This window comes from Pongo abelii, chromosome 1 (genome assembly GCF_028885655.2).
Source record: "Pongo abelii isolate AG06213 chromosome 1, NHGRI_mPonAbe1-v2.0_pri, whole genome shotgun sequence".
NCBI lineage: Eukaryota > Metazoa > Chordata > Mammalia > Primates > Hominidae > Pongo > Pongo abelii.
The window spans coordinates 168114546-168135090 of NC_071985.2; the positions used below are offsets into that span (position 1 = coordinate 168114546).

A 20545-nucleotide genomic window follows, 5' to 3' on the forward strand; every position below is an offset into this window, starting at 1 on the left:
GTAAACTGCAAGCCACTTCAGAAATGGCAGTATTATTATTCTAATTTTGAAACTAGGTACATGTCCTTTTCCCTCTCTTATTGAAAATGGAATTAATTTTCTTCCTAATTTAATTATTTTTCATTTCCAGTAAGTTTCCCAATGTAATTTAATTTTTAATGATACATTTGTACTTTTTTCTTTTTAAGCATATAACATGTGTCATAAAATGTAAATGTCACTCTTTACCTCCACCCCCACCTGCTCATCAATTCCACTTCCTTCCCCAGAGGAAACCACTTTAGCAGTTTCCTCTAAATGAATGTTCTTTTAGAAATGTTTCTGCCTATTTAAAAGCTATGCATTTTTGAAATATTTTAACATAAATGGAATCAAACTATGCATATCATTCTACTTGATTTTTTCTGTAATTAACAGATCTTTTCATCTTAGTGATTATAGCTTTACATCATTCCTTTTAATTTAATTTAATATTAAATTCTGTAGGATGGCTATACCATAGATGCTTTAACCATTCTTCTATCTGTGGACATTCAGGTTGTTTCTAACATTTTATTATAAACAACTGTGTAGTGAACATAAGCATTTAAATATATTTCCTAACCTTCAAAGATTTTGTGAATATATTTTCAATTAAGACTTATTACAAGGGCCAGGTGCAGTGGCTCATGCCTGTAATCCTAGCACTTCTGGAGGCCAAGACAGAAGGTTTGCTTGAGCCCAGGAGTTTGAGACCAGCCTGGGCAACACAGGGAGACCCCTGTCTCTACAAAAAATTTAAAAATTAGCCAGGCATGTGGCATGCACCTGTAGCTCCAGCTACTTGAGAGGCTGAGTTGGGAGGATTACTTGAACCCAGGGAGGTTGAGGCTGCAATGAGCTGTGATCATGCCACTGCACTCCAGCCAGGGCAACTGAGTGAGACCCTGTCATAAAAAAGAAGAAGAAGGAGAAGGGGAAGGGGAAGGGGAAGGGGAAGGGAAAGGGGAAGGGGAAGGGGAAGGGAAAGGGGAAGGGGAAGGGAAAGGGGAAGGGGAACGGGACTTGTTATAAGAACCTGTACAGCTGTAAGGAAAAGTCAGTGGGGCATGCTGGCTCATGCCTGTAATTTCAAACTTTGGGAGGCCGTAGTGGGAGGATCACTTGAGGCCAGGATTTTAAGACCAGCCTGAGAAATATAGTGAGACTCTGTCTCTTAAAAAAAAAAAAAAAAAAAAAGAAGTTCATAGAAAATTTAAACCTTTTAGTTTGACATTCGGGAATTTCTTTAATGTGACCTCAAACTATTTCTCCAATTTAATCTCTTAGTACTTTTGCATAAACTCCATATGTATCAAGCTGCAAATTGCCCTACTCAATGTTAACTAGGACACACCATACACATTTCTGCCTTCAGGCTTTTGCCTGGGCTTTTCTCCTTGCTTTCCTGCTCCCCTGGGCTTTTCTCTCCTACACTTCTGTAGTGGGTGATCATTGGGTGGTCTGTCCATCCCATAGGGGTGGCTTCCTGGATTCCCACCCTAATCACAATTGGTTGGGTCAGGGGTTGTCACCAAACTCAAGCTGTGCTAATCACAATCTAAATTCCCTGGGAACTTAGAAATAAGAAATAAGAGGCCAGGCATGGTGGCTCACACCTGTAATCCCAACACTTTGGGAGGCCAAGGCAGGCAGATCACCTGAGGTGAGGAGTTCGAGACCAGCCTGTACAACATGGTAAAACCTGTCTCTACTAAAAATACAAAAATTAGCTGAGTGTGGTAGTGTGCACCTGTAGCCCCACTTACTCAGGAGGCTGAGGCAGGAGAATCACTTGAACCCAGGAGGCGGAGGTTGCAGTGAGCCAAGATCATGCTGTTGCACTTCAGCCTGGATGACAGAGCAAAACTCTGTCCCAAAAAGAAAAAAAAATCATACCTGTAATCCCAGCACTTTGGGAGGCCAAGCTGGGCGGATCACCTGAGGTCAGGAGTTTGAGACTAGCCTGACCAACATGGAGAAACCCTGTCTCTACTAAAAATACAGAAAAATTAGCTGGGCGTGGTGGCATGCGCCTGTAGTCCCAGCTACTTGGGAGGCTGAGGCAAGAGAATTGCTTGAACGTGAGAGGTGGAGGTTGCGGTGAGCTGAGATTGCACCATTGCACTCCAGCCTGGGCAACAAGAGCGTGAAACTCCATCTCAAAAAACAAAACAAAACAAAACAAAAAACAAGAAAGAAAGAAATAAGAGTAGGGATCAGCGTCTCTCCAGGTGACCAGACCCGGGTCACCACAGGAATGATGTGGTGGTTATCTGATCCATGGGATCCAGACACACAGCCAAAGTTGCCTGACAAAGAACAAGAATAAGGCAGACCTACAGAGAGAAGACAAGAGACCAAGTCTGGCTATTTCTCCAGTATGGCCTCTGGATCTTCTTCCTTTCCGAAACCCACCTACAGGCCTGCCTTGGGTTCTGTCAGATAATGGGCTTCCTGAAGCTGTCTTTGTCTTATTTACATTCATAAAAGTGAGTCTGAGTGTGTCTTCCTTTAAGCGCTTATCCAGTTACTTTTGATCTGTGAAGGCTTCCTTGACTACCCAAGCCCCAGGCTAAACTTGTGTGCTTGGCTATTAGGTCCACTCAGTTGGAATTTAAACTACTCATTTTCATCACTTTGTTTCAAAATCATGATTATCTGACATTACTGGGCAAACAGGAACTGTAGATAAGGAAGATAAGGATTAACATTTTTTTCCTTTTAAAAATGTTAATCATCTTAGATGGAACTTTTTAAGGCAGATGACAAAACTTACTTAGCTTATTAAATTGAGTGCATTACTATTTAATAATGTCTGGATGAGTCAAGGTAAATATTATGAAGATCAAATATTTTATATATAAGGCATAATTCAGTGAATCTACAGGTTCAGCTAATATGGTAAGTACCTGCTACTGAAACAACAAAATAAGACCCCTGTTTGAGAAACGGAAATATGAAATCAGATATATGAGTTCCCCTTTAAGAATGGAAACTGGGCTGGGTGTGGTGGTTTATACCTGTAATCCCAGTGCTTTGGGAGGCCAAGACAGGAGGATTATTTGAGGCCAGGTGTTCAAGATCAGCCTGGGCAACACAGCAAGACCCCATCTCTACAAAAAATAAACGAATTAGCCATGCATTGTGGCAAGCACCTGTAGTCCTACCTACTCAGGAGGCTGAGGCAGGAGGATCCCTTGAACCCAGGAGCTCAAGGTTACAATAAGCCATGAGTACCACTGCACTCCAGGCTGGGCAAAAGAGTAAGACCACATCTTTAAAAAATAAAAAAGAAGAAAGAATAGAAGCCATTTTAATTAAAGAAAAGCCATGAAACAAATCACCTAGACCTAAAGATATTTTCAAATTCAGATACTGTCCTGTAAAATATTTCAGTCTGTGTGGATGGGAAAGCTAAGTTTATGACATAGTGAACTATTCAAAAAACCTTAAGAGATTCATCAATTAGTTTACCAAATACAATTTGAGTTTACCAAACTCAACTCTCCATTATAAGGAACAGATACTTCTGTATTATTTCTTCACACTTATGTGAAGAGATAAAATCTCTCTTGCTTAGAAAGCCCATATTTATTGTTTACTTCTATATTAGTGTGGACATCAAGGTTAGTGAAACATTTAATTGTGAGATGTCCTAAAATGGGTGTGACTGGTGTCTCAGCATGAGAGTTCACAAATCATATTTATCTTAATTATTATGACTTTTAAAATTTTAATATCTGGAATGGCAACTTATTCTTCTGCAAGATCATCTTATTATAACTTATTCTTCTGCAAGATCATCTTATTATAACTTATTCTTCTGCAAGATCATCTTATTATAACTTATTCTTCTGCAAGATCATCTTATTATAACTTATTCTTCTGCAAGATCATCTTATTATAACTTATTCTTCTGCAAGATCATCCTGGCTAATTCTGGCCCTTTGCACTTCCATATACATTTTATAATTAAGTTGTCAAGTTCCATCAAAAAGTCTGGTGGGATATTAATTGGAATTGCAATCAAATCTATAGGTCAATTGGAGATAACTCACATATTTTTAAAGAATTAATTGATTTTCCCTTTTATTTCTAGTTGACATAGTACATATTTATTGGATACAATGATATTTCAGTACATGTGTACAATGTGCAATGATCAAATCTAGGTAATTAGTATATCCATCACCTTGAACATATATCACTTATTTGTGTTGTGAACGTTCAAAATTCTCTCTTCTAGCTTCTTGGAAAAAAATACATTAAATTATTGTTACCCGTATGTACCCTATAGTGCTATAGAACATTAGAACTTATTCCTTTCATCCAGCTGTAAATTTGTATTTGTTATGTAACCTCTCATCATCTTCCCCTCCCACTACCCTTCCCAGCCTCTAATAACCACAGAAAATTCACTTTTTTTTTTGAGATGGCGTTTTGCTCTTGTTGCCCAGGCTAGAGAGCAATGGCACGATCTCAGCTTACTGCAACTTCCACCTCCTGGGTTCAAGTGATTCTTCTGCCTCAGCCTCCCTAGTAGCTGGGATTATAGGTGCGTGCCACCATGCCCTGCTAATTTTTGTATTTTTAGTAGAGATGGGGCTTCATCATGTTGGCCAGGCTGGTCTTACAGTTTTCGTTTGATAAAATGCTTTTTGTTTGTTTGTTTGTTTCTTGAGTTCAGATTCAGTAGCCTGGTATAATGACAAACTAGAAATCACCATATGGGAAAAATATAGGAGATGATGCTTTGATTTCACGAATATTGTGGATTATCGAACTAAAATTAGCAGATTCTATTTAGCCTCCTAGAATTTCAAAAATTTTTAGACATTAGTATACATCCCCACCTTCACAATATCAGAAATAAAGGGTAGTGAAGATAGCAGAGTTAAAGATGAGAATTGTCTCCATTTCAGAAGGTATTTGGCTGAAATGAGACATTTCACAATTTGGTCTTCCGGTCTGCTTGTCACTTGAAGTCCCAGCTTCTTCCTGGATAAGAACTTGTACTTGGATTATATTATTATAACCATATTGTAATTATTATTGTGGAAACATCACAGACAACACATAAAAGAATTTTTACTCATGATCCCTACTTACAGTCTTGATTCCTTTGATCTTCACATCTACTTGTTTTGCAATTTTGGTCCCTAAATCAGACATTTGGTATAGTTGGTCAGCCTAGAAACGTCAAAGACAACAAGCTGTCTAGCTATTTGTAAGATTGTCATTGAAGTCCCTTGTGTTTGCACAGATTGCATCTGTCTATTCTGAAAGATGAGCAACAAATCCAGTCAAAGCCTGAGTGAAATAACTGACAATCTTAGATCAACCCTGATGGTCACTCACGAGTCCAGTAGTTTCTATGCAGAGCACCAAACACTTTACTTACAAAAGTAAGGTTAGTGGGAGCTTGGTATTTTCCATATCATCTTGGAGAAGCACTGTTTTGCTTATTCTGTTTTTCCTCCTCCCTCTTCCTCCTTTTCTTTACATATTTTGTGTGAATAAGAAAGTACTCTTGGCTAGGCAGGTTGGCTCATGCCTGTAATCCCAGCACTTTGGGAGGCTGAAGCGGGTGGATCACCTGAGGTCAGGAGTTTGAAACCAGCCTGGCCAACATGGTGAAACCTCGTCTCTACTAAAATACAAAAATTAGCCAGGCGTGGTGGTGCACACTTGTAATCCCAGCTACTCGGGAGGCTGAGGCAGGAGAGTCAGTTGATCCCAGGAGGCAGAGGTTGCAATGAGCTGAGATGGCGCCGCTGCACTCCAGCCTGGGCGACAGAGCGAGAATACGTCTCAAAAAACAAAACAAAACAAAAAAGTGTTATTTATAGGAATAAGAACTAAAATGCCTTGTTAATATATTGTTTTGGCATTGCCAAATTTAGCCTATTTGAGTGCATGGATTGCATTTGGGGATTGCTGTTTTCTTTTGTGTTTTGTATGTTTGCTTCAGATGCGTAGACAGAGGGAGTGGAGTAAGGCTTTACAGAGATTACTGCAGAAGGCATTTTTTTTTTCCATAAAGAGGGGAAAACGCACCCATCTCATAACAAGAATTTGGAGTCAAAACGAGACAGATTCCATTCCTGCCTTCCACATTAATTAGCTAGGTGACTTTGGGCAAATCACTTAACCTCTAGGTTTTCTCATCAGCAGAATGAAAGCGCTGGCCTATAGACACCCACTTAAATCCCTCCTCCAAATATTCATTCGTTCGATATTTTCGCAGTGTCTACTAAGCACAATCATTGTTAATAAACACTATGATTCTTGGAGAGCTCCAAATTGTGTCTCTGCTTTTAAGCATCATTCCCCTTCCTCCTTTAAAACCAGCGCCTGACTTCTCCCCCAAACAAATCGAAACACTTTTACCGTCTGAAAATGTAGATGGGAAAAGAAACCCGTTTCATTGCAGTCACCCGACGCCAATCTAGACCTGGCGGGCCAGCGAGCTCGTGAGATTTTATTTCTTTCTAAAGGGCAATCTCTGCATTTTAAAGGGCAACCCAGTTACCCGAAGAAATACAACTTAAAGGGCGCCTGGAGCCGGGCCGGGACACCCACCCACGCTTTTCTAGGCTGAGGAAACCTGGGAAACTTTTGGGCTCCCGCCGAGTCACGCGGCTGTTCCACGGTAAGAATTGTGCAACGGGGCGAGTCAGGCGGGCGTCCTAGTGGGGAAGAAGCGGGGGAGGCTGCTATGGTGCCAATGCTTTTCTTAAAAAAAAAAAAAAGCTAGGTTGTCTCACGCCGTGCGAGGCGAGACGGCGCGGCCGGACAGCCCAGTGCCCGCTGGCCCCAAGCCCGGGCCAAGAAAGCATCGCTTCCCCGCCGGGACCTGGAAGGAGCAGCGCGTGCGTGCGTCCCCTCCCGGGGGCAGAGACCGCCCGCCCGCCACGGCGCTTTCCCGGGAGTCTGCGAGGGGCCAGGGTGCGAGCGGGAACTGCGGCAGGCGCAGACTGGCCACATCGATCGCGGCGGGGAAGTCTGGGCTCGCGCTTTCGGTAAGACCGCCCGGGCTTCCAACTGCGCGGTGCCCCCGCCCCCGCCTCCGCCGCCGCCGGTCAGGCTCGCACTTTCGGATGGTGACGCATCCAGCTGGCTCCGCGGGAGCCTGCGCTGAAACCTGGAGCCCTCCCGGGCGGCCTACTCCTCAGCGCTGCGTTATTGAGCGCTCCCTGGGTGCAGGCTTGGTGATCCAAGTTTGGTCACAGTCATCACTTATGTCACTATCCTTGTGACGTACATACTATTATTAGCGTCATTTAGAAGTGAGGAAACAGGCTCCAAAAGCTTGTTACTTGCTTGTAGTCAAACAGAAGGCAGAGCTGCGAATCAAATCCAGGTTTGTCTCGACATGCCACTAGCTCATATTTCTCTTGGATCAGCCATAAATGGCTTTCACTCCAGTGAGCAGCGAACAGGTAACACATGGGACCGGTGCGTGGCGGTCCCGAGCCCACTGCCCAGGGGCAGCGGGGGCGCTTGCTTCTGGCTGGGGCTCACTCATTTGCCCAAATGGGCTGTAAAATATATACATACACACACATATATGTGCATATATACACATACATATATACACACATACATATATACGTGTGTGTGTGTGTGTGTGTATACATACATATTGGAAAGCATTCCGCAGACTCTGAGCCTCTGTTTTCAATCTTGTATTGGGATCGGGGCACCTATTGTAAGGAGTAGTTGGAAGATGAAATAAGATAGTTTTAATATAGATGCCAGCATCTCGGGGACGCCTGATATATGCCATTTCGCTCTTTTTGCAGCACTCCTGGGGACATCAGGGCACTCATGCTCCTTAACACTGGACAGGAGACCTGCACAGTCATTCTAGGTCAACACCTTCTCTGACAGACTAGGAATTTAATCCACTCAACGGGAAAATCACTTACCTGCATCACCATCTAGTTACTGACAGACACCAAGCTAGGGTTCCTGCTACCCCTCAAACACACATACCACACGCTCACACTCATACACTTGCTGCCCCTCAAACACACATACCACACACATACACACTTGCTGCCTTTCAGACACACATACCCCCCCACACACAGTTTCTACCTCCCAAACACACATAAAACACATACACTTGCTGCCTCTCAAGCACACATATCACGCACACAAACACACTTGCTACCTCTTAGACATACAACACACACACTACCACACACACACGCACACATCCACCCCCTCTTTTCCTCCTGGAAGATTCAGACCAGCTCTGGGGCCTTAACGTGACTTCCTCCGAGCTTTGGCAGTGGCGTGGGCGGGGACCTCCGGGAAGGCGAGCAGAGGAAATCAGTCACTGCACTCGCCGCCAGCCAGTGCACAGGGAGAGGGGACCCAGCCCAGAGTCCCCCCGCCTTCCCCCCGCCCCCCCCCCCAGCTCCGCAGGAGGCCTCTGCTGGCGGAGGCTGGGCCCCTTTTGGTAACAAGGGGAACCACTGCAGCCCAGTGAAAGATAAACGCGTGGGTCGGGCTGTGGAATGTCCAAAACTATGAAGATTAGGGAAATAGGCTTTAGGATTCACTTGAAAAGTGAAATCGGCGAATGAAAGTTTTCTAACATGATGAGATCTTGGAAATTATCCACTCCATTTTTGGGTGGTTTTAATAATCACTGCCCAACTAGAGCAGCTGTTTTTCCCTTTCCAAGGCTCCATTTTGTGAATTGAGGCTGAAATAACTGGCCAGGTCTTTCCCCTGGGCACCCTGGAATGTTGGGAATATGAATGGCCTCTTAGTAGAGTTGGAGCTCCAAAGGAAAGGACTCTTTAGAAACAAAAACTTCCATGGCGCCACCGCACTCGAGCCTGGGCCACAGAGTGAGACGCCATCTCAAAAACAAAACAAAACAAAAATCCAACCGCCCCCCCACCAAAAACAGAAACCTCCTTTTTAAAAATCACAAAAATAATTGTTATTCATTGCAGAAAAATCAGATTTTTTCCAGAATCAGAAAATAAATGGAAATCCCACCACCCAGAAAACCACTGTTAACAATCTGATGTGTAGCATTATATGTAATTACATCGAACACAATGCTTTGTCACCTTTTTCCTTTGAATCAAATATCATGGAAAAATATTTTCCATACATGTTTTTAAATCACTACTTCGTATTCCATTGTACATTTATTTAACCAAAGCCCTATTGAAGAACTTAAAAATTGTGTCTGGAAGTATTGTTATTTAAACAGGACCGGAGTGTGCAGCTTTGTAGTTAATTTTTTTTTTTTTTTTTTAAGAGATGGGGTCTCTCTCACCCAAGCTGTAGTGCAGTGGCACAATCATGGCTCACTGCAGCCTTGACCTCCTGGACTCAGGTGATCCTCCCACCGCAGCCTCCCAAGTATCTGGGATTACAGGCAGGACTCATCTTGCCTGGCTGTAACTATACCTGAACACATTCTCAATTATTTGCATAGGTAGATTTCCTGGAAGTGGTATTGCTGGGTTCAGGAATAAGGATTGCCCTACAGTGATCTTTTAAGATTTATGATGGCTGAGGTGGGCGGATCACGAGATCAGGAGATCAAGACCATCCTGCCCAACATGGTAAAACCCGTCTCTACTGAAAATACAAAAATTAGCTGGGTGTGGTGACACGTGCCTGTAATCCCAGCTACTCGGGAGGCTGAGGCAGGAGAATCGCTTGAATCAGGGAGTCAGAGGTTGCAGTGACCCAAGGTCGTGCCACTGCACTGCAGCCTGGCGACAAAGTGAGACTCCATCTAAAAAAAAAAAAAAAAAGACTTATGATTCTCTCCCCCAACCCCCAGTATTTTCCCAGACTTTCTATAATGTTTATTTACCAAAAATTGCTTGAGTGCCTATCACATGCCAGACATGCCAGAATACAGAGATGGATACATTATAGCACAGACTGAAAAAAATACACTGTAGTTCAAGGTGCCGTAGATACTGTTAGAGAAAGCTTTGGGCAGCCAGGTGCCCACCCAGTTTGAGGAGGATCCTGAGGAACCAGTAGACTTTTTTTTTTTTTTTTTTTTTTTTAAGAGAGGGTCTCACTCTATTGCCCAGGCTGGAGTGCAATGGTGTGATCATGGTTCACTGCAGCCTTGACCTCCCTGGCTTAAGTGATCCTCCTGCTTCAGCCTCCCAAGAAGCTGGGACCACAGGCATGTGCCACCACACCCAGTTAATTTAAAAATTTTTCTATTGTAGAGATGGAGTCTCCCTATGTTGCCCAGGCTGGTCTCGAGCTCCTAGGCTCAAGCAATCCTCCCACTTTGGCCTCCCAAAGTGCTAGGATTACAGCCATGAGCCTTTGCACCCAGCCTGACTTTCTTGAGACCAACAGATTGAGAAGTGAGAGGAAGTTAATGGGGAGTACCGAAGAAGGATGAGAAAGGCAAAGAGAGAGCCAAGGGGAATGTCCTATACAGAAACAAGGTGCCCGGGTATGTGTTATAATAAATGGACACATGTGAGTTATCTTATGTGCTTGCACTGAGAGTAGAGCTGAGAAGGAGGGCAGTGACATATGGCAAAGAAACAGCCTATTATGTCATGCTGAGAAGGTTTGGACTTTGTTCACATAGCAACAGGAGAAAGTGATTTATGGAGCCTTCAAGGTCATGATGAAATTAGATCTCATCACTTAACCCAATGAAGGGCACTGTCTTCTGTGGACCCCAAAAATCATTCCTGAGGAGAGAAAACAAAGGATAGGAAGTTTTACAAGGGAAATATCCCAAAAGAGTATTGAAATGAAAACTGCAGAAAAATCAATCAAATTTACTACCATGTTCATCACACTTAAGTGCTGTAGTTATTGTTAGTTAAGTTTGGTCCTAAACATCTGTATTAGTCCATTTCCACGTGGCTGATAAAGACATACCTGAAACTGGGCAATTTACAAAAGGAAGAGGTTTTAGTTGGTCTGAAAGTTCCACATGGCTGGGGAGGCCTCACAATCATGGTGGAAGGCAAGGAGGAACAAGTCACATCTTACATGGATGGCAGCAGGCAGTGAGAGAGCTTGTGCAGGGAAACTCCCATTTTTAAAACCATCAGATCTGGTGAGACTTATTCACTATCACTAGAATAGCATGGAAAAGACCCGCCCCCATGATTTAATTATCTCCCACTGGGTTCCTCCCACGACATGTGGGAATTCAAGATGAGATTTGGGTGGGGAAACAGCCAAACCATATCAACATCCTCTTCTCTTTTTCCACTTAAAAGAGAATGGCTTTAATACTAATCTTATGGCCAGAGATTACTTCAGTTTCCTGTTGTAATAGGAAAACAAATCCAAGACTTTCAATGAGTCTAAAAACATGTTACATAGATTTTAATATGTGAAAGCCCTTTGTAAACTATAAAGTACTACTCAATGAAAGACATTTTTCTGGACGGTAGCTTAAGAAAAACTTGTACAAAGGGTTAAAAACTCAAATGCCTGCTGTGACCAGGTAAGTATAGTAATTACTTTCAACAATGCTTGGAAATTCCCAGCTGTTATCTCTTTTACTATTTCCTCTCCCTCATTTTCTCTATCTCTTTGGAGAATTGTGATTACATAAGTATAAGACATTCTAATATATAATCCAAGTCTTGTAATCTCTTTTTCATATTTTGCATCTCTTCATACTCTTTGGACTGCATTTAGGACAGTTTTTTAGGATCTGACTTCCAGTTCATGAGTTTTTTCTCCAGCTGTATCCAATCTTCTTTTTAACTTGTTTGACTTTTTAATTTCTATCTTTTTGTTCTATTTCTAGAAGTTCTATTTCAGATCTGTTTGGAAAAGTTTGTATAGTCGTTTGTTTCTTCACCATATTTACAGGCTTTTATTTCTTGAAACAAAAGTTTTACAGATAAGATGAGAGGCTCTCTCATGGCTGTGGGCTTCCATCAGCAGGAAACAAGAGGGATCCCTGGGGTAACCTGTGCCTTGGAGAAGAACATTCCTTCTCTATCCTTCACATAAGCATTGTCAGGAATGAAGAGGGAGGCCCAGGACTCTGTATGTTCTGGAGAAGAGACTCCTCCCTACAACAGTCCCCCACAGCCCCACACTCCCACACTCATACCACCACTCTCTGCAACCATTATAAACCCATTATGCCATTGTCCTTGTTTATGTCAGTCACACAAAAAGTCCAGAACTCCTAGGTTATCTCTCATACCCAAAGCTAATCCCCGTGTGGCTCTAAGGACAGTGAAATATCCCATATTATAATACTCCATATCTCTCTTCTAGATTTTTTTTAACCACCTACCATCCTACATCTTTTATTAAGTAATTTGTCTCCCCTTCTTAAAATGTAACCTTCTTTAAAGCAAGGGTGTTTATTTTGTTAGCCACTTTATACTTAAAGCTTAGAACAATACCTGGCAAATAGAAGGTATTCAAATAACATTTGTCATGTGCGTTAATATTAAACATTCTTATTTTATATTCTATGTCTTGTCATTCTACATTTGAAGACTGCAGGTATGATTTTTACCATCTCCTCCTTCTAATTTTTACCCATTGTGCCATTTACTTTTATGTTTTGTGGATTTTGACTCTGAGTTTATATTCCTTGGATTTTATCTGTAGAAATTACTTGAGGCATAGATTGATGTTACATTCATTCAGAGATTATTTGTGTTTACTTTTACTAGTTGCCTGAGGTTAACTACTTACCTAGGACCAAATTAATCTCTCTCCTTGGCTTTTTGTTTGTTTTTGTTTTTAACTACGTAAGTGGGTGAATTGACCTGCAAACCCATGTGCATGAGAGTATCAACTTTGGATATAAATTATTGAAAGAGGAAATATACATATTTCCTCTACCAAATGCCAAGATACAGATGGGCAAGTTTCCTTGCTCCTTTCTGTGCAGCAGGTTTCTTTCCTGTTCATCATCGCACTGGAAGTGCAGCCCTTTTGGGGTTTGCGGCTTTGTTAGATTTTCCCATCTTAGGTGAGCTTCAGCTTGAGCTGATGTCTAAAAATCCAGTGTTCTTCAGATTTCTCAAGTGTAGCCTGATTTTTATGTGAAATCAGCAATTTTTAAATGTTGGCAAACAGTTTAAAAAATGTTTCAATGTGCTAGGAAAAAATCACCGCGGGCCATATTTGATCTTTATAAGTTTACAATCTCTGTTCTAAACAGACTAAGCAAGTAACCCGTCAATCAAACCATGTGTATTGTATTTATATGATGCAGAATGCATTTTGTTAGAATGCATCTGTTAGATACAATAACCACAAATGTGGAAGGAAAAGTCCAATTTCAGATTTGTTTCTTTTTCTCTACAAATGTAATTATCCGATTATGTGTTTACATTTTTAATTCAGGAAATATCACTATATCTATAATACGGGGAAATATAGGACATAGTTCCTGCTCTCAAAAATTTTACATTCTATGCATTACAGAATGTGCACACTGGATTGAAGTGTCAAGAGATTTAAAGAAGAGCAACTAGAAAGTCATTGGCTCTGTCTGAGTCTGCTTTAAAGGAGCCTTAACTAGGGTGGGCATGATGGCACTAGAAGGAAAAGGGCAGATATCAAGTATTTAAAAGATGATGTGACAGGAGTTGATAATGCATATGGGGTAAGAATAAGGGAGAAATTATATTTTGTGCTTATGTGGTTGGAAAAATTTTAACCAAGCATTATGTTTTGTGACTGTCTAAAGAATATCTTCAATGATTATTTTGAAGGAAAGAAAAAAAAAAGAGCCCAATGTCAGCCAGGCGCAGTGGCTCAGGCCTATAATCCCAGCACTTTCTTTTTTTTTTTTTTGAGACAGAGTCTCGCTCTGTAGCCCAGGCTGGAGTGCAGTGGCGCGATCTCGGCTCACTGCAAACTCCGCCTCCCGGGTTCACGCCATTCTCCTGCCTCAGCCTCCCGAGTAGCTGGGACCACAGGCGCCCGCCACCACGCCCAGGCTAATTTGTTGTATTTTTTAGTGGAGACGGGGTTTCACCACGTTAGCCAGGATGGTCTCAATCTCCTGACCTCGTGATCCGCCCACCTCAGCCTCCCAAGCACTTTCAATGGCCGAAATGGGTGGGTGGATTACCTGAGCCAGGGAGTTCAAGGCCAGCCTAGACAATATGGCAAAACCTCATCTCCACAAAAAATATAAAAATTAGCTGGGTGGGGTGGCGCACAGCTGTAGTCCCGGCTACTCAGGAAGCTGAGGTGAGAGGATCACCTGAGAGTAGGGAGGTTGAGGCTGCAGTGAGCCATGATCATGCCACTGCACTCCAGCCTGAGTGACAGAGAGAGACCCCTGTTTCAAAAACAAACAAAGCAAAAGGCCAATATCACTTTTCTTTTGGTTTCTTCATTTCTTGTAAACTAAAGGCAATGTGAATGATTTTGTAATATGTATAAGGCTCAACCGATCACTTTTTATATAACAAAAAGCTCAAGTATTAGGGGAAATAGTTTGTCTGATATAGTCATGTAAATTATCCTCTTTCAGTATTTTCTCATTATTAAAGGATTACCTTCCTCCTTAAATAAACAAACAAACAAAAAACGAGCACAAGCATGTCAAGATTTTGAAATACCTACAGGCTTATTGTGTTGGAAAGCCTCACTGAAATAAACTGTTTTAATATTCTCGTAATTCAATGCTATTAGTTCCATTTAGGGCATTTCACTGGCGTCTGATTGTTTGAAGCGGCTATAGGGAAACTGATGACATTAAGCAAGATAGATTATAGATCACATTCAACTCTCATCTCTCGATGGGCCTAATGGGCATAGTTCCCATTACTGCTAATGGAGTTTTGAGCATAAGCCTTTGTGCTAAAAATCTATCAATCTCCTAATCCTGGCAGTAGGTTGCAAATGGGCTTTAACTTTAAGTGTAATTGGTTAATTGGTTGAGTCAATGATCTGATTGTAAATGATTAGCAGCCAACAGGTTTTATTTTCCTTTATTCTGCCTTTTTATAGCACCAGAATTATAGAACATTTATCAACAGCCTAAAATATAGATAACACTAGGAGAATTTGGTTGCTTATATAGATTCAAGATACAATCCTGCTGGATTCTGGGTAGTTTTTTTTTTCTTTCTTTTTTTTTTTTTTGCAGTTTAGAAATTACCAAATACGTTCACATGTATGGTGTCACATCTTATTGTAATTCTTCCTGAAAGTGGGTAGGGCAGCCCTATTATCCTAATTTAGAGACTGATTATGAGAGTTGCCTTGAAGTTTCTTGTCCAGTGTCGCAAAGCCCACTCATATGAAAACCAAGACTAGAACTTCAATCTTTTAATGACAAATCCAGTGCTTTATCCTGGGCTCCAAATCACTTCTCGGCCATTCGATTAAAATGTGTTCTGTTGTGGTTTGAATGTGTGCCCCAAAAAGCATGTGTTGAAAATGTAATCCTGAATGCAGCAGTGTTGGGAAATGGAGCCTAATCAGAGGTGTTTGGGTCAAGAGAGCTCCGCCCTCAAGAATACGTTAATACTGATAGTAAAAGGGCTGAGACTGTGCTTTTCATCTCTTACGCGTGCTGTCTTGCCCTTCCACTTTCTGTCATGGTAGGATGCAGCAGAAGAGCCCTTGACACTGATATCCCAGCCTCCAGAACTGTATTAAATAAATCTCTGTTCTTTGTAAATTATCCAGTCTCTGGTATTTTGTTTACAGCCACATAAAACTAAGATATGTTTCTTCAGGGCTCATTACGTGTGTGGCTGCATCAGGCTCTGGGGGCCGCAACAGTGCACAACATTGCCACTACTCTCAAATGACTTAATGTTTATTTGATGAAAGTTTGTGTACAATATAAAATGGCTACAGGTCAGGTGCAGTGGCTCATGACTGCAATCCCAGCACTTTGGAAGGCCAAGGAAGGCAGATTACTTGAGCCCAAGAGTTTGAGACCAGCCTGGGCAACATGACCAAAACCTGTCTCTACAAAAAATGCAAAAATTAGCTGGGTGTGGTGGTGTGTGTCTGTAGTCCCAGCTACTCAGAAGGCTGAGGTGGGAGGATCACCTGAGCCCTAGGAGGTTGAGGCTGTAGTAAACTGTGATTACACCACTGCACTCCAGTCTGGGCACCAGAGAGAGACCTTGTCTCAAAAAAATAAGGTGCCAGGTGCAGTGGCACATGCCTGTAATCCCAGCACTTTGGGAGGCCAAAGTGGGTGGATCACCTGAGGCCAGGAGTTCAAGACCAGCCTGGCCAACATGGTGAAACCCCATCTCTACTAAAAAATACAAAAATTAGCCGGGGGTGATGGTGGGCGCTTGTAATCCCAGCTACTTGGGAGGCTGAGGCAGGAGAATCGCTTGAACCTGGGATGCAGAGATTGCAGTGAACCGAGATCACACCACTGCACTCTAGCCTGGGCGATAGAGCCAGACTCCTCTCAAAATAAATAAATAAATAAAAATAAAAAATGAAATGGTTACAGCATGAGTTGTATTTTCATCAAGGATTACAGGACTGTAAACAAAAGAGAAATCATCATGGACTGTTCACTGGGCAAAATTTCATGGAGACCTTTGGGGGTTCATGGATGTTCTATAATAAGTGAGGTAACTAACAGGCTAACTTTCTTGAGCACCTACACTGTGTAGGGCACTGTACTGGTACTTCTCATACATTCTCTCATTCATATAATCCTCTGAGGTAGGTGTTATCCTCTCTACAGCAGGGAAAATCAATACCCAGAGAAGGGGAGAGACGTCCATGGAACACAGGAGAGGACAGAGCCAAGAATGAATATAGGTCACCAGTGCCCCAACTCTTAACCGCTACCATACACGGTTTTATAAAGTAAATTTTAAAAGTCGACTTTAAAACATGTATGCAACATTGTGTCCAGTCTCCCAAAACAAAAGAACAATGAGCGTTCCCTTCTCCCTCGATGTGTGGGCAGGTCTGTAGAGTAGTACAGGGAGAAGAGATTATATTCTGTATTCTCACTTCAACAAGAAAGTCCTGGTCCACAAATAATACCTTTAAGCTTCAGGATAATTGTGAAAAGGCCAACTAGTTAATCAAACATTTTCCCAAACTTAAGAAAAACACCAAGAGGGAATATAAGTACAGGGGACATTAAAGGATAAACTCATAAGGGCTGGACTAAATCTTTTTTTTTTGAGACAGAATCTCAGAATCTCGCTCTGTCGCCCAGGCTGGAGTGCAGTGGTGCAATCTCGGCTCACTGCAAGCTGCACCTCCTGGGTTCACGCCATTCTCCTGCCTCAGCCTCCCGAGTAGCTGAGACTACAGGCGCCCGCCACCACGGTGGGCCAATTTTTTGTATTTTTAGTAGAGATGGGGTTTCACCGTGTTAGCCAGGATGGTCTCGATCTCCTGACCTCATGATCCGCCCGCCTCGGCCCCCCAACATGCTGGGATTACAGGCGTGAGCCACCGTGCCCGGCCTAAATCTTTTAAGGAGACTCAGTCTTTGTGGCCTGACACTTGGGGAACAGTCAGCTTCAGGAAGTTGGGATGCCACACCTTTGTTTCTTGAACCATTTAGGGAGGTGATTCAGGAGAACACTCATCTCCCTGCACAAGTCTCTAAAGCTAGCAAATATGGTTTTCCTGTGCGTTCAAAAACTTTTATTCAACGTTCTGTTTGTACATATTGTTGTACTCAGTTTATATTAAAGGTTTCTTTTTTCCTAATGCCCTATTTTCTATAGTTTTTGTCAACATGGTGACATTTGGCAAGCGCACAGTGTGGGTCGCTGCACCTCTCGCCACAGTTGTTACCAAGGATCATGTAGGAGAAAGACTTTGAGAATTGGGAGACAAGTGAGCAAAATTAGGCTCACAGAGGTAGATAGGAAGATGCTGGAAAATTAGGTGGGGATTAACAGACATGAACAGAGTTTTAAAATTGTGGCAAAAAATATATATACTATAAAATATGCCGTTTTAAACTTTTTTTTTTTTTTTTTTTTAATGAGACAGGGTCTTACTCTGTCACCCAGGCTGGAGTACAGTGGTGTAATCTTGGCTCACTGCAACCTCCACCTCCCAGGTTCAAGCAATTCTCCTGCCTCAGCCTCCCCAGTAGCTGGGATTGCAGGTGTGGGACACCATGTCCAGCTAATTTTTGTATTTTTAGTAGAGATGGGGGTTTCACCGTGTTGGCCAGGCTGGTCTTGAACTCCTGACCTCAAGTGATCTGCTTGCCTCAGCCTCCCAAAGTGCTGGGATTATAAGCATAAGCTGCTGTGCCCAGCCCCTTTTAACCACTTTTAAGTGTATATTTTAGTGGCATTAGTTACATTCACAATGTTGTGCAACCACCAACATTACCTATTTCTAAATATTTCCATCACCTCAAACAAAAACTCTGTACTCATTAAGCAATAACTCTTCATTCCCCTCTCCTTTAAGTCCCTGGTAAACTCTAATCTACTTTTTGTCTCTATGAATTTACCTATTGTAGATATATATTGTATGTAAGTGGAATTACACACTATTTGTCCTTTGGTGTCTGGCTTATTTTTACTTAGCATAGTGTTCAGGATATATCCATGTTGTAGCATATATCAGAACTTCATTCCTATTTATGGCTGGGAAATAAAATGTCCATATGCCACATATCATTCATTCATTCTGTTGATAGACTTGGATTGCTTCTGCCTTTTGGCTATTGAATAATACTGTAAGGAACATTAGCATTTTGAATCCCTCTTCCAGTTCTTTTGAATATGTATCTAAGAATGAACTTCCTGGGTCATATGGTAATTCTATGTTTAACTTTTTGAACTGCCGAACTGTTTTCCATAGGGGCCGCAGCATTTTATATTCTTACCAGCAGTGTATGAGGATTCCAATTTCTCCACATGTTTGCCATCACTTGTTATATGTGTTTGTTTTGAAGCCATTATTGTAGGTGTGAAGTACTTATCTAATTATAGTTTTGAGTTGCATTTTCCTAATGACTAATGATGTCGAGCATTTTTTATGTGCTCATCGGCATTTGTAATATCTTTTCGAGAAATGTCTTTTCAAGTCCTTTGCCTATCTTTAAATTGAGTTGTTTGTCTTTCTGTTGTTTAGTTGTAGGAGTTCCTTACATATTTTGGGTAGTCAATCCTCATCAGATACGTGATTTGTGAATATTTTCTTCATTTTGTGAGTTGCCTTCTCACTTTATTAATAATAGCCTTTGATGGACAAAATATGGTCTGCCAATGCTGTTAAGAACTTTTACTCAGTGTTCTTTTTGTATTATTGTTGTACTCAGTTTATATGAAAGTTTTTAAATAATTTTGATGAAGTCCTATTTATTTATTGTTGCTTGTACTTTGGTATCATATCTAGGAATCCATTGCCAAATCTGAGGTCACCAAGATTTACCCCTATGTTTTATTCTAAGAGTTTTATGGTTTTTGCTGTTATATTTGGATCACTGATACATTTTGAGTTAAATTTTATATATGGGGTGAGGTAGGGGCCCAACTTCATTTTTTTCCATGTGGAAATCCAGTTGTGCTAGCACCATCTTTTGAAGAGACTATACTTTCCCCCATTGGGTGGATTTGGCACCCTTGTCAAAAATCAATTGGCTATAAATGACAGGGTTTATTTCTGGTTGTCTAATTATATTCCACTGGTGTCAGTGTCTATTGTTATGCCAGTATCACACTGTTTTGATTTCTGTAGTTTTGCCAATTTTGAAATCAGAAGTGGGAGTCCTCCAGCCTTGACTTTTTTTTCAAGATTGTTTTGGCTATTTCAGGTCCCTTGCAATCCCATGTGATTTTTTTATTTTTTATTTTTTGAGATCGACTCTCACTCTGTTGCCCGGGCTGGAGTGCGGTGGCATGATCTCGGCTCACTGCAACCTCCACCTCCCGGGTTCAAGTGATTCTTGTGTCTCAGCCTCCTGAGTAGCTTGGACTACAGATGTGAGCCACTATGTCCAGCTAATTCTTATATTTTTAGTAGAGGCGGGGTTTCACGATGTTGGCCAGGCTGATCTCGAACTCCTGACCTCAGGTGATCCACCCGCCTTGGCCTCCCAAAGTGCTGGGATTATAGGTGTGAACCAATGCGCCTGGCCACAATCACATATGAATTTGAGGACAGGCTTTTTCCATTGTGCAAAAAAGCTATTGGGACTTTTATAGGGATTGTGTTGAATCTGTACATTGTTTTGGGTATTGTCATCTTAACAATACTAAGTCTTCCAATTTATGAATGTGGGTAACATCTCATTTATTTATATCTTCATTAATCTCTTTCAGCAATGTTTTTATAGTTTTCAGTGTATAATATTTACTTCTTTGGATAAATTTATTCCTAAGTATCTTATACTTTTTGATGCGATTGTAATGCAAATAGAATTGCTTTATTTCCTTTTCAAATATCCACTGCTGATGTACAGACAACTGATTTTTGTGTGTTGATTTTATAACCTGCAACTTTGTTGAATTCATTTATTAGCTCAAGTAGGTTTCCTGTAGATTCTTTGGTCATAGAGATACAGTTTTACTTCTTTCTTTCC

The 20545-nt window shown here is 41.6% G+C and overlaps 1 protein-coding gene and 1 long non-coding RNA gene across 4 annotated transcripts in view; one reads left to right on the forward strand and one right to left on the reverse strand.

Annotated features, from left to right (window-relative positions):
• The window catches only part of JAK1 (Janus kinase 1), a 187862-nt gene that overhangs the window by 9749 nt on the left and 157568 nt on the right, over positions 1-20545 (forward strand). The window contains exon 1 of one of the 3 annotated variants that reach the window (XM_054554290.2): positions 5830-7043. The exons of 1 other annotated variant lie outside the window; for it this stretch is intronic. The gene's annotated coding sequence lies outside the window, so the exon portion shown is untranslated. Of the gene's footprint in view, positions 1-5829; positions 7044-20545 lie in introns of those variants that run through there. One more of the 3 variants, XM_054554310.2, reaches the window with a different exon arrangement.
• LOC129059058 (uncharacterized) lies at positions 5705-7199 on the reverse strand. Its single transcript, XR_008524688.2, has 4 exons — positions 7116-7199; positions 6629-6710; positions 6412-6526; positions 5705-5831 (listed from the first exon to the last, which is right to left on the reverse strand). It is a non-coding gene; the product is annotated as an uncharacterized LOC129059058 (long non-coding RNA).